Raw genomic sequence first — 14,564 nt, forward strand, 5'->3', positions numbered from 1 at the left:
AATCCAGAGCCAAGGAGAATAAACAGGAGGTGGTCAGATCAGTCTTCTAGAGGATTTGCTATTGTAAACCTACAGAGACTCATGCCTTCCTTAAGACAGATGAAATCAATGTTTAAAATTATTGTCCACATTGACTCCTGAGGAACCCTATTTGCACTTCTTCCTCCAGAAAAACGCCTGCTTATCCCAACTTGTTATTTCCCATTTCTAAACTTCAATCTTCTATGACAAATCAGCTATTCTTACCATTTAAAACCCAACAGCATTCTTTTAAAAACAAGTGGAAATCTGTTACAAGCTTTTTGAAAATCTAAGAAAAATCCATCTACTTTACTTATGCATCTTTTAACCCCCTAAAATATTCTAGTATTTTTTTTCTTGTAAATATCACATTTGTTTGCCATCTTCTGGTTTAAAAAAAAAAAAAAAATCAATTTGGTGACCTGGTCTGTTATCAGGGAGGTACCAGAAGCTTAGCAGGAAAGATGGACAACAAAAGCTCTAAATCCTCTTGCATCGACACACTCAATTTGCACTGACCAATCTGTTGGCACAGTAACTGTTTACAAGCTAAATTTGTACATTTTGGCTACAAGTATCCCAAATCCACCTTTTAAAAAATCCTAGGTAGATGCTATCTGGTGTTAATGATTTGCACACCCCTTAAATTGAAAATATTTTAAATAAATCTCATTATTTTACATAGTATCATTAATGTGATTATTTTAAAAAGACAATCTGAGAATAAGACTTCCCCTAATTGTTGTCTTAATAATGACCAAGAGCTGAAGAAAAATGATTCACACTGTTAGTTGTTTTGTTGTTTTGCTCACGGGGGAAGGGGGTGAGGTAACTGGCTCTCCCTGGGTTTGGAGTTCATCAGCACTAGAGCCACACTTGAGGAATCCAGACTCCTCTCACCTTAAGGTTTTCCTACTATAGATTGTGAGAGTTTTGTTGGACATAATTATGTTTTTAATATGTATACTTTCGTCTTGCTTGATTAAATTGATTTGCAAATGATACCAAAAGAAAAGAACATTTTGTAAATGACATGAATAACATAGGGCTTAAATGCAGCAAGTGAGTAGAATTCCATTTCTGATACTGTAACACTGAAAAGAAAGGGTTAATAAATCTTTAGACTAGCTGGGAAGAGCCTCAGCAAAAACCCACCTGCCTGCATCCAGTTAAGGCAGCTGCAGGGGGCAGAGGAGTCAGGGAAGTCCCAAATCATCATTCTGAGTGCTGCGATGGGTAGCTGGAACATTTTAGGGTACAGAAGATGATTTCAGGGATGACATAGCAACTCCACTGGAGGAACAAAAGACAAGCAGCCAATCGTTTTCTTCTAGCAAGGAACTCTGAGAAGGGTTATTGATAGGTTTTAGCTTCAGAAATCTCTTTGATTTGTCAGGGACACAAACTCAAAATGATTAAGATAGCGTGGCCACATTAAAACTCCATAACTATGAAAAGCAAAACCCTAGAAAGTTACTATAAATAGCAGTTCAAAAAGAGAAGCTCAGATATGCTAATACCCAGAGAAATAATATCAAAAGATGTAATAAATTTCACACCCTACAATATATGATTTCTGAAGGAAACAAAATGACTTCACAGTATGTGGATGAATTTTGTTTTAAATAAAATCTTATCAAAATGTAAAATATTGGATTTCTGGATGTAGAGAATGAGAATTGAAAAGATTTATCAAAACCATCATCATCAAGTTCAACTCCACTGTACAGATGAGAAAATAATGGCTCTGAAAGATGTAATGCCTTCCCCAAGGTTGTTAAAATAGTTGATGCAAATGAAGACACATCTTTTGAAGACACTCTGCCTTGTGCACCCGTTCCTATCTGATTCCAGGCACTCCTTGGACAGCTCTCTTTTAAACACCCATAGGCTTCATTCTTTCCCTGACTCAGGTGTGAATTCTAAGCTCTTTCTCCTGAACACCATCAAGAATATTGATAATTCTTGATAAGATATTGTTAACACTGCTATTCTTGGAAGTGATGCACTATCACCCAAAGAAATGGTCTATTCATTAGAAATGAATAATAAATTCAGGCATGCTCAAAGGACAGGGATTACACAAAGGCATAGATTCCAGGAGGTGGGATCACTGGAAGCTATCTTAAAGCTGCCTCCACAAACCTATTGGTGAAAGGATACCTGGATATAAGTGAGACAGTGAGTGTCAAACAGAGTCAAAACAGGGTTGGCAATGATCTCTCTTCTCTGTGAATGCTTCCCCACATTGTTTAGAAGTAGTGGGACATTACAAGTGGTGTAATAAACATTAAAAAAGAGCACATGGTATATATGGGAATTTAGCAAGGCACCATTTCTGGAAAAGCCTCAATAGTCAGAATAAAAACATATGAAGAGTCATCTCAGAAGGAAATGTGGAAAAGTGCTGAAGAGAAGCTGAAGGAACTCTAGTCGGGGTATGGCACCTAGGAAGTGTTAAAGAGGATGCCCCAGCACATAGTAGGCTCAACAAATATTTGTTAAACTTTCATATACCACCTATATCTTTCACTCCTTGCCTCCGTTTTTTTATAATTTGGTTTCATGACAATGTGAAACTTACTTAGCAACACATGTATACAAAAATCAGATCATATAATGGTTATAAATAATTTAGTAGGTGGCAGTAATAAATTTGTGGATACAGACGGAACAGATTGAAAAATATAAAGGGTCTACCTAGAATATAGTTGGATCCTATGCAACGAAATCAGAAGTGTGTAATTCCACAACTGAAGAAACAAATCAATATTTTCATTTATGATTTAGGCACATCTCCACAGTTTTCTTTTCTTTCTTTTTTGAGACAGAATCTCGCTCTGTCACCCAGGCAAGTGCAGTGGCGCGATCTCAGCTCACTGCAAGCTCTGCCTCCTGGGTTCATGGCATTCTCCTGCCTCAGTCTCACCAAGTAGCTGGGACTACAGGCACCCGCCACCACGCCCAGCTAATTTTTTGTATTTTTAGTGGAGACGGGGTTTCATCACGTTAGCCAGGATGGTCTCGATCTCCTGACCTCGTGATCTTCCTGCCTCAGCCTCCCAAAGTGCTGGGATTACAGGCGTGAGCCACTGCGCCCGGCCACATCTCTGTAGTTTTCTACTAAACTTATATTACATGGTATATTTCAAGACTATATTTATTCCCCAAAGACCTTCTCTTACAAAACACATTCACTTGTCAAATCTTTGTCCTTCCTCCCTTCCTTCCTCCCTCCTCCTTCTCTCTCTTCTCTCTTTCTTGGTCCTTCTTCAAACATCAAGTCTCTATAAGCCAGAACTATGCTGGGCGATGGTACAGTACAATGTCCTTACTCAGCATTCAAAGTGGTATAAAGACAAAGTGTGGAATAGTATTTGCAGCAACTATTTTTACCTTCAAGTTCTTTCAGCATGTGTCTATGTAAATTTAACTTGAATAATTATATAAACATTATACTTGAACAAACCAAAACTCTAAACTCATGGGTACTTTATACATATGACATCTCCCATATTAACTCATAGCAACAGTGTGATCCAACCAGAGGCCTTTTCTTTATACCTCAGAAAATTAAAGTATGAATTCTGATTGAATTACTCACTAGTTGCAGGATCCTAGGGCAAGTCATAGATTTCTTTTACTGTTTTCTCATGTGTAAAACACACATAATGATTATAAGATTATATGCACTTCCAAAGATTATGGTGAAGACAACCAGTAAATGAGAAACTATACAGAAACACTGGTTTATACAAATGTGCTTTTTTTAAAAAAAGGCTTTGTGCCAGTTAAAAATTCCTCTTTATGGCCTTGGCTCTACTATGTCACTTGCAAATTGTTTTTAACTATCACACAAAGCTGACAGGCAGTGTGAAAATCACTCCCACAAGCTGAATCATAGTGTGACAAACTCCATTCTCTGGCCACTACTTCTCTGTCCCACCCCGGTTTATAGGTATGCTTTATATAAGGATGCTAACGTAATGTTTCCTATGGAATATATCAGAGGGCTGGGAATAGGTACAGAACTATGAAGCTGACATGGAAGATACTCTCCTTTGAGTTTAAAATGTTACTGTAATTCCGACTCTAATCATTCCGTGAATGCATTACAACTAAAATGGCTAGTAGACAAATAGTTTTACTCAACCTACAAAGACTGTCATTGGACTCACGTTTTATTGTCTACAATTCTGCCTCAAGCTGCTCATGCTTAAGACAGACCATCCCAAGCAAGGGAGAATGACTTTCAGTCACTGTTATTCTATACCATGACAACAGCCTGCTGCTGGCATTACACATCAGTACATCTTTCAAGTATCTTTCTAGACTGCTTCCCAAAATCAGTTTGCCATGTGACAGGTCCTAACTTATTATGCCTTACTTAGTCTATTCTCTGGCCTTATAGTTTAGAGGAGTTGTATTTGGAATGTAGGTCCCTGTGTTCTGAACACCCCCTGCCTCACTGCCACACATTACCTTCCACACTCTTAGTAAACTAGAATACTGCTCAGAAAGCTGAATAATATCTGTAGGTCTTATGGGTCTCATGGTCCTTCAAAGTTTCGTCCTTTAAATACTCAGTTTTACCTAAAACTCAGTTCTATACTGCCACCAAACTATAGGTTTTCCCAAAACCCATTAGATTTGATACAGTGGAAAATATTCAGTCATATGCTGTGTAAATTTCTTCACTTCAACATGATTTATTACTCTAGTAATAACCTCAAAGGAAAACAATTCTACTTTGCAAGATACAATTAATATTGTCTCTATGCCTCATACAAAATAATGTAATTTTCTCCTTATATCATATCTATATATATTCACATAGGAAACAACTAGTTTAATTATAGCCTATCATAAAAGAAAGAATTTTAAAAATTGAGCTGCCAAGTATCTTCAAAATAATATTGCTATGTACAAATTTAATGTTATAAAATCCAATTTTCCTGATCAAATTCCATTTCTGTAATTCTTTTAGTTTGAACTCCACTATTAATAATTACATAGATTTAATTAGAAATAAAAAAAATTTAATGTGGCCAGAATTAGAATGTGTATTTTTGTTTGGTAACAACTGCTATTTAAAAGGTTTTCAATAAAATAACAATTTACTGTAAATATAACCTTAATTAGATTACATATGCCAATGTATTTTAATTATTGACATTAAGGATGGGTGTTACTGAACATAAACTAATTAATGTCTATTCTTACACTTGAGATAAAAACAAAACTACAGAAACGAATCTTTAGCCATTATGAAGTTACACATTTTTTTGGTATTAGAATCCAATAGGCATATAGAAATTTCAGTATCATTCTCCCATTTTATAAAAGAGGCCCTATTCTCATGTTTAAGCTCAGTGATTAATCATATCAAATCATTTTCATTCATTCAACAAATACACACTGACCAACTAGTACATGTAAGGTGCTTGCAACGGCTCTAAACATGCACGGTTCATGGAGCTTAGAGTCTTGGAGAGGCTTCAAATAATTCGACAAATATGAAATTATGAACAATGGTGTTATAGGTTACATGGAGAGCCTATCTCATCTCAGAGAGTAATGTGGGTCTAGGGTTAAGTGGGTTGGATGAGATTCCAGCACTGTCATTTCCTCGCTATGTATTTCTGAATGACTTAACTGTTATGTGTTTCTGTGTTTTCATCTGTAAAATAGGGCTAATAATAATTGGCTTGTAGAGTTGTTGTGATTAAATCAGTTAATTCACATTAAATGTGTGGAATAGTGCCTGCCATACAGTAAGTGCTCAATAAACAATGACTATTGTTTTAAGAGTAGCTGCAAATCTCGCCTTGTATACAGGCCAGGCGGTCATTTGGGACATTCTAATTATAGAGAACGGTGGGCCACAAAAGGCCTTGAAGACCATGGTCAGGCTTTCAGTCTATCACAGAGCAACAGTTAAGTCATTCTGGTAGGAAAGGAAAGTGACCTAATCAAATGGTTTTTCTTTTTCTTTTTAAAGATCTGGCACTTGGGGAGAACTGAGTGAGGTATATTGAGGTGAGATATGAGTATACTAGGTTGGATGGCTTGCAGTAACAAAATCCTGTACCATTTATTCTGTCACCTGCCAAGCTTTTCCTACTGGAAGTACTCCCTTCTAACAAGTTCATATGGGGCTGTGCTTGCACACCACTTATGAGCAGTTTTCAGCATTTACAGAACCATGCAATCTTCTATTTACCACACTCTGTTACCACACCTTAAAAAAACAGCTTCGTGGCTAACAAACCATTTATAAGGGAAAAGAATCCACTTATTGCAACTCTGTAAAATGCCACTTGGTATAAAGGCCAACTGTCGTCAGCTTTATCACAGAAAATATGCCAGAGGCCTCTTAGGTAAGGCCCTCTTTGAGAAAGTCATCTATGTGTATATTCAACAGGAACCAGGCATTTTAGTCATTAAAAGTTCCGAGTATGCAAACAAAGGAGAAATCCTCACTAAGAATAGACAACAATATGCATATTAAGGAGAAATGCTAACTGGGAACCATAAACATCTCTAACACATTCACCACATCAGGACAGCAATGGACACTTGGAATAGCAGAACCTCAACGCTTCAGTTCTCAAGGACAAACAGAAATCATGCTGAGTGAGCTCAGATTCAAGAGGCTTTGAAAAAATGTGCAACTGTGCACGTTCTTGTTATGCTCACTTTTAATGTACACACACACACACACACACACACACACACAGAAATTCATTAGTCAGGCTGGCAATAGATGGAAAAAGGAAAATAAAATCAGCTGACCATGGTTTCTGCTGGCAGTTTTAACAATACTTTGGCAGAACGATGACGAAAAACAATACCTTTCAAATTATTTGTTAATTATCTGTTAATCTCCTAATTTTATCTACACATTTCTTTAGAACAGAACATAATTCCAAATTCAATTGGTTCTAATAAGATGTTAATAATAAATTCAAGAGTTAACTTCAGTGAAAATTATGTCCCTTAGTATTTTTCTTTATGTTAGGGGCTTTAAAGTTTCAAAATGGCATTTTAAAAAAAAGAAAGAAATCACTACAATGACTTTTTCAGATAGTAGATCCCCCAAACACCATTTAACACACAAAAAGCTACTTGCTTTCCAACCTGCCACACTGATGGTCTCTATGATGCTATATCCCATATTTTATCATCAATATGTAGCTAGAGTTAATTAATGACCAGTTGTTAATTCATGACTCATGAAATTTATATAAGATGATCAAAGTTTAGAAACAGCAAGTTGGAGATGCAAACCTCAATAATAAAATGAGAGAATGAGAAGACAAAATGATTAAAAAAAAAAAAAAAAACTAACAACACATAACAATGAAGAACAATCTGTTTATACACAGAAAGGAAAAATTAGAGAATGATCAAACATTCCCAGAATAGCATCAGAAATTCGGGAGTCTTTGAATAAAATGCATTAACAATCAATAGAACAAACAATTGAGGAAAAAAATTCCACCATGAGAAAGGGATAAACAAAAAAGAAAAAGAAAACCAATCACAGGTTCCTAATCCTTACCTCAACTTTCTAAAAGATACAACTTCCCCAACTCAAAACACTGATTTTTTTTTTTTTTTTGAGACGGAGTCTCGCTCTGTCTCCCAGACTGGAGTGCAGTGGCCGGATCTCAGCTCACTGCAAGCTCCGCCCCCCGGGTTTACGCCATTCTCCTGCCTCAGCCTCCCGAGTAGCTGGGACTACAGGCGCCCGCCACTTCGCCCGGCTAGTTTTTTGTATTTTTTGGTAGAGACGGGGTTTCACCGCGTTAGCCAGGATGGTCTTGATTTCCTGACCTCGTGATCCGCCCGTCTCGGCCTCACAAAGTGCTAGGATTACAGGCTTGAGCCACCGCGCCCAGCCAACACTGATTTTTTTAAGGACACACTAATGAACAGACAGCTAACTGCTCGTGACTTAGAGATGAACCAATGACTACTTCTGAGGTCTAAATTTCAGGACCTAGCTTGCCATAAGTATTCAGTATTTCCACACTGGATGAAGAAAAGCTATTTAAAAAATAACCAATTGGCCTGTGTGTAGGCTAAGAAATACTTTACCACAAACTTTAATAATACATACAGGTATACTTCCATTCTGTGCAATGACCTGCATGTTCTCTAAATTTCTCCCTTCCCGCCCCCGCCTCCCTTTTATTTTTTGAAACAAGGTCTTGCTCTTTCTGGAGAGAAGTGGCATGATCGTGACTCAGTGTAGCCTCAACCTCCTGGGCCCAAGCAATCCTACCACCTCAGCCTTCTGAATAGCTGGAATTACAGGCAAAAGCCACCACACCCAGTCAAGTTTTTTATTTTTTGTAGAGATACAGTCTCCCTATGTTGCCCAGACTGGTGTTAAATTCCTGGGTTCAAGCGATCCTCCTGCCTTGGCTTCCCAAAGTGCTGGAATTACAGCCATGAGCCACCATACTCGGCCAAAATGTTCAATTTCAAATGGTAAGGCTCTAAGATAACGTGGGTTAAAACATAAATGAAATAAAACTTCCACTGACATTTTCCTTAGAGTAGGAAACTTCATAATAAACCAGGTGCAGTGGTGTGTGCCTATAATTCCAACTACATGGGAGGCTGAAGTAGGAGGATCACTTGGGTCCATGAGTTTGAGTCCAGCCTACGCAACACAGGGAGACCCTGTCTTGGAAAGAAAGGAAGGAAGGGAAAGAATGGAGGCAGGGAGGAAGAAAGGAAAGAGAGAATTTCAGGATATAGTACATCTACATTAGCACTATTCAACTGAACTTTCTGTGATGATGTGGAAATGTGTATTTGCAGTGTCCTACATGGTAGGCACTAGCTATATGCAGCTACTGAACACTTGAAATGTGGTTAGTGTGACCAAGTAACTTTTTATTTTAATTAATTTAAACGTAAATAGCTACACGTGACTAGTAGATATATTTTAGACAGCACAGATACATAATTATGGCATGAGAGATCACAACTGACAACTCTATAAACTTTACCAACATTATTCTAAGTAGAATATAGTAAAATATCACTAACATTACAACGGTTTTTAAAATCAGACACTAAAGTTATAAAATAATTTGGCACCATTTCAATAATACATGTAGGTGAATACTGTCCACTTGTATAAACCAGTTTTGCTTATTTTTATGTGTTATGTGGCAATCAACTCTCCACATACATTTTACTTATACATTATCATTCAATTCTACAAAATTCTCTCCCTAAAACTAATCATAGTACTTATAACAGCACTTGAAATATGCCCATTTTAAAAAGGGCAAAGGATTTAAATAAACGTTTCTCCAAAGAAGACATACAAATGGTCAAGAAGCACATGAAAAGATGCTCAAATGTATCTAGTCATTAGGGAAATGTAAATCAAAACTACAATGAGGTATCACTTAACACCCACAAGGAAAGCTATAATTGAAGACAGACAATAACATGCGTTGGTGAGAATGTGGAGGAGTGGAACCCTCATACACTGCTAGTGGGAAAATAAAAACTGTGCAGCTGCTTTGGAAACAGTTTGGGAGTTTCTCAAAAAGTTAAACATAGAGCTTCAATATGACCCAGCAACTCCTCTCCTAGGTATATACCTAGAAGAACTAAAAACATATGTTCACACAAAAATGTACACAAATGTTTATAGTATCATTATTCATGACAGCCAAAAACATGGAAACAATCCAAATGCCCATAGCTGATGAATGGATAAACAAATGTGGCATAGCCATATGATGGAATATTATTCACACATAAAAAGAAATGAGGCCAAGAATGGTGGCTCACACCTATAATCACAGAACTTTGGAAGGTTGAGGTGGGAGGATTGCTTGAGCTCAGGAGTTTGAGACCAGACTGGGAAACACAGTGAGACATCATTTCAATATTTAAAAACAAAAAGTATAGTATCAATTTTAAAAAGAAATTAATTTAAAAAAGAAACACTGATTTAGGCTACAACATAGATGAATCTTGAAAACATGCTAAGTAAAAAAAGTGAGACACAAAAGGCCATGTACTGCATAATTCTATTTACATGAAATGTCCAGAACAGGCAAATGCATAAAGACAGAAAGATGAGTGGTTCCCAGGTGCTGAGGGGAGAGAGAAATGGCAAATGACTGCTTAATGAGTGCAGGGTTTATTTTTGGGGTGATAAAAATGTTCTGGAATTAGATAGGGATGGTGATTGTACAACTTTGTGAATATACTAAAAATCGCTGAACTATATCCTTTATAGGAGTGAATTTATGGTATGAGAATACATCTCAATTGTAATATGCATTTCAATTCTTAGTTTTAAAATTTTACTAATTTCCTATTTATATGATTGGGTATGGTTTTTATATCCTCTTAAAGAACTGCTGACCATTTTAATCATTTTTCTGTAAGTACAAACATCTGGGGGAAAAAAAAAAAGCATCCCAGAGGCCGGCACGCCGGCTCACACCTGTAATCCAGCTACTTTGGGAGGCTGAGGTAGGTGAATCACTTGAGGATAGGAGTTTAAGATCAGCCTGGCGAACATGGTGAAACCTTGTCTCTACTAAAAATTCAAAAATTAGCTGGGCGTGGTGGTGGGTGCCTGTAATCCCAGCTACTTGGGAGGCTATGGCAGGAGAAATCACTTGAACCCAGGAGGCAGAGACTGCAGTGAGCCAAGATCGCATTATTGCACTCCAGCCTGGGTGAAAAGGTAAGACTCTGTCTCAAAAAATAAATAAATAAATAAATAATAAACAAGTTCCATATAGGAGGCAAATTTTCAGAGTTGCTAGATACTTAAAATTAAGACAAAAGCAAATATTTTACAGAAATCTTTAAAACCTGTGAGTTGGCACTGACTTCTGAGCAGAAAAAGATAGGCATGTACTCCTGACCTAGAAATATGGGACAGATCTGCAATTTGGTGCTCTTTGTAAAGCAGCAGCAGTTCTGAGTCAACGTCTTGAGAAGATGAGTCTCCCCTCTTTCTGATACCCTTCTCAGCTGACGAAGGATACAAACATTTAAGCCACATGGGCAGCCCTGGTTGTAGCTAGGGCAGAAGCAAAACTGTGGAGTCAGTTTATGGGCAAGTCCTACATTTCAATATTAAGTCAAGTAAACAGAGGAATCAGAAATGATTTAGATACACATTTCCAAGTTATGACTTGGAAAAAGGATTGCTTGTCTGGGTCATACAGTAAATCAGAGACTAAAGAATAAACCAAGAGTTATTACTGCTTTTTATTCACCTGCCATCAATGACAGAATATAAAGCTTTTTTCCCTTAATACAGTTGATATTAGTTGAACTCTTTCCCAAACTGATAAAGACATCAAGATGATTCTCATTTTAAGTACAAAAGTGACAATCTGCCTATAGAAGCTTAATAAGACTATATTAAGGAAAAATAAAATTTAAACATTTTAAATTACAAAATAAAAAATTAATTTTAAAAATTGGGCTGGGCAGTGGCTCACGCCTGTAATCCCAGCACTTTGGGAGCCCGAGGCAGGCGGATCGCTTGAGTCCAGGATTTCAAGACCAGCCTGAGCAACACAGCAAAACCCCGTCTCTAAAAAAATACAACAATAAACCGGGCATGGTGGCATGTGCCTGTAGTTCCAGCTACTTGGGAGGCTTAGGTGGGAGCATCGCTTGATCCTGGGAGGTGGAGGCTGCAGTGAGCCAAGATTGTGCCACTGCACTCCAGCCTGAGGGAGACCCCGTATCAAAAAAAGGCAAAAAATAATAATAAAATAAATAAATTTAAAAATTAAATGCTGAACTAAAAGTTAGCTAATGTTTAATATTTAAATTGTTTGAGAATTAAAAAGGTTTTAAAAACAATACTGCTTAGGTAACTCCTACTAATGGAAAAATAAAAATAATAGAAACCTCTTGGAGAATGCTGGCTTGGCAGCCTAGCCTAGAAAGGAATAGAAACAAGTCTCTCCATGGAAGTACTTAGTGGGTGGGATTTACTAATTCCAATACTGGGGAAAATGTGTCAGGAAATCATAACTATAACAAAGATTTTCTGCATCTAAAAGCCCATGTTTATGGAGATACAGACATGTAGTAAAAATAAAAACATAATGAAGAGGATAAACACCAACTTCAGAATCCTTAAGCAAGCTTGGCAAACAAGATTTAAAAATATGAATAAGTTTCATGGGCACTCCATACATTATTCTCTGTACTGTTCCATATTTAAAATGTGCCATACAAACCCTAAGCAAAAAGTTTAATTATCATTAGTGATCATCAGTTTCATTTACAACAAAAGTTCAAATTATGTTTTTAAACAGTTACCAAAATACTACGTGGATAATTCACATTTTGTTTGTGTTTACCACACTGAATTAAGGTTTAAGCCATCACTGATAACTTAGGCGAGCTATCCAAATATTTAGAAAACTACTTAACAAAAAAAGATGAGCTATTGCCAAGACAGAGAGCAGTGGGCAGACCACATGCTTGCTGATGATTCCATTTATCTTGATTAGGACAGCACTTAGTACCACTCTTCTAAAACATGTTAATGTCTTTAAACACAAGAATGTAAAAAACACTTCTATCGGCATAGTCCAAAGGGTTTACTATGAAAATCAAAACCACAGCATGTCATCTGCCTGTGAAAACCCCATTTTATAACATTCTAACCCACTGAATGGGAGAAACAAAACATACAACTTAATAAAATTACTTTTAAGGTTCAGAAGTAATATTTCTGAACTCATAAAAAAAATCTAAATAATAATGTCTTTAAAATCTGGGATAAAGCTATAAGCTCCTATTCAATAGCCTCACATCTTTTAGCTAACATGAGGTTAACATTAAGCTTCAAACCACACCCTTTCAAAACAAAACTGCAAATTTAAGATCTCTAACCTTTGCCAGTCTACTTTAGGACACTGAAAACATTTTTTAGCCTGAACTAGAAATTTCTCTTAGAACACAAGAACTGAGGGAATAAACTTTATCCCTGGCTTATCAGTTATACATATGAAGCATTAGTATAGCCATCAATTTATTTATTGGCACACCTCAGAAGCTGGTCTACAGCTCAGTTAGCATGAGGCCCTGGACTTTTTTTTTTTGAGAGATGGGTGCCTTGCTATGCTGCTCAGGCTGCAGTGCAGTGGCGATTCACAGGTAGGATCACAGTGTACTGCAGCCTCACTCTCCTGAGTTCAAGTAATACTCCTGCTTCAGCCTCCCGAGTAGCATTGATTACAGGCATGTGCCATCCTGCCCCGATTTAGCCATTTTTTAAATCAGGATATTGTCGCCAGGAAATTGAACTTCAGCCTAATCCCAGTTAATCAATATGACAGCAGAATTTCAGGAAACCTTACTTTAAGACTGATACTTCTTTCTTCTTTATGGGGTCTATCCCCTGCTGCTTGACTTCCTGAGGTATCAGGCCATAATTATTATCTCAATGGTACAGGAGCTGATACTTCTGCTTCAGTTAAGTAGTTCACTCATTTTGGTATGGTTTTCTTCTAATTTCTTATTTGTAAAAAGCACACCTCCAGCGGAGTTGGCTAGATCATTTCCTGTTTTTTCAATTAGTAGGGGAGAGGAGCAGCAAAGTCTGATATTTCCGGCCAGATAAGCTGATGGGAAACAAGATACGTAGCCCAGGCCTCCTGATACAGGTATGCATGCTGACCTCAGGGACCGTGTCTCCAGATCTCAGGCTCTTCCCCTGTAAAAGGGAAGAACTGCATATGGTGATCTCTAACATCTTTCCTTAGTCTAAAAGCTTGCGATTCTACAAGCACTAACCTCATCAGCAGTGTCATCCTCAAATAAATGTGGTCATATCTGTGGCTTAACTTCAAGGCAGTCATAAACTAGAAGTGGATTTTCATTATTTATAAAAGCAAAAAAAAATTGTCCAATTATAAGGGATGAATTAACATTTACAAAGAATTCTATCACACAGGTGTTCACAGAAGAAAGAATATAATTCCTCGTAAATGTTTTAAATACTTGTGTTAGAAGAGCATTTAATGGAGTAAGAATATGATGATTATTGATTCCAATTCTTTTAGATGTATACATGCAGAGGCTTAGAAAATAAAAACCTCCTGGAAGCATATAAGACAAAATGACAGCAGTGGTCACCTGTGAATGCAGCTAAACTATACTTGGGTTTTACTTTCTTCTTTTGTGCTGCTCTGCATTGAAAGAGTTTTCTGCAAATGCATGGATTTCATTTACAATCAGAAAAAGAAAACTATTTTAAAAGTGAGATCGCCTAAATTTGAAACAGCAGGTCTCTAATCTGAGACTATTTTAGAGACTATTTTACTTCAAATAAAATCTTCAGGGGCCGGGTACAGTGGCTTACACCTATAATCTCAACATTTTGGGAGGGAGAGGTGGGAGGATCACTTGAGGCTAGAAGTTCAAGACTAACCTTGGCAACACAGCAAAATTCAGTCTCTAGAAAAGAATTAAAAATTAGCCAGGCAGGGTGGTGTACGCCTGTAGTCCCAGCTACT

The 14,564-nt window shown here is 37.1% G+C and overlaps 1 protein-coding gene across 10 annotated transcripts in view; it reads right to left on the bottom strand.

Annotated features, from left to right (window-relative positions):
• Positions 1-14,564, bottom strand: part of PKP4 (plakophilin 4) — a 228,895-nt gene that overhangs the window by 194,763 nt on the left and 19,568 nt on the right. The window contains exon 1 of one of the 10 annotated variants that reach the window (XM_030916535.1): positions 13,407-13,528. The exons of the other annotated variants lie outside the window; for them this stretch is intronic. The gene's annotated coding sequence lies outside the window, so the exon portion shown is untranslated. Of the gene's footprint in view, positions 1-13,406; positions 13,529-14,564 lie in introns of those variants that run through there. 10 annotated transcript variants of the gene reach the window in all.

This window comes from Rhinopithecus roxellana, chromosome 14, assembly GCF_007565055.1.
Source record: "Rhinopithecus roxellana isolate Shanxi Qingling chromosome 14, ASM756505v1, whole genome shotgun sequence".
NCBI classification, from domain to species: Eukaryota; Metazoa; Chordata; class Mammalia; order Primates; family Cercopithecidae; genus Rhinopithecus; species Rhinopithecus roxellana.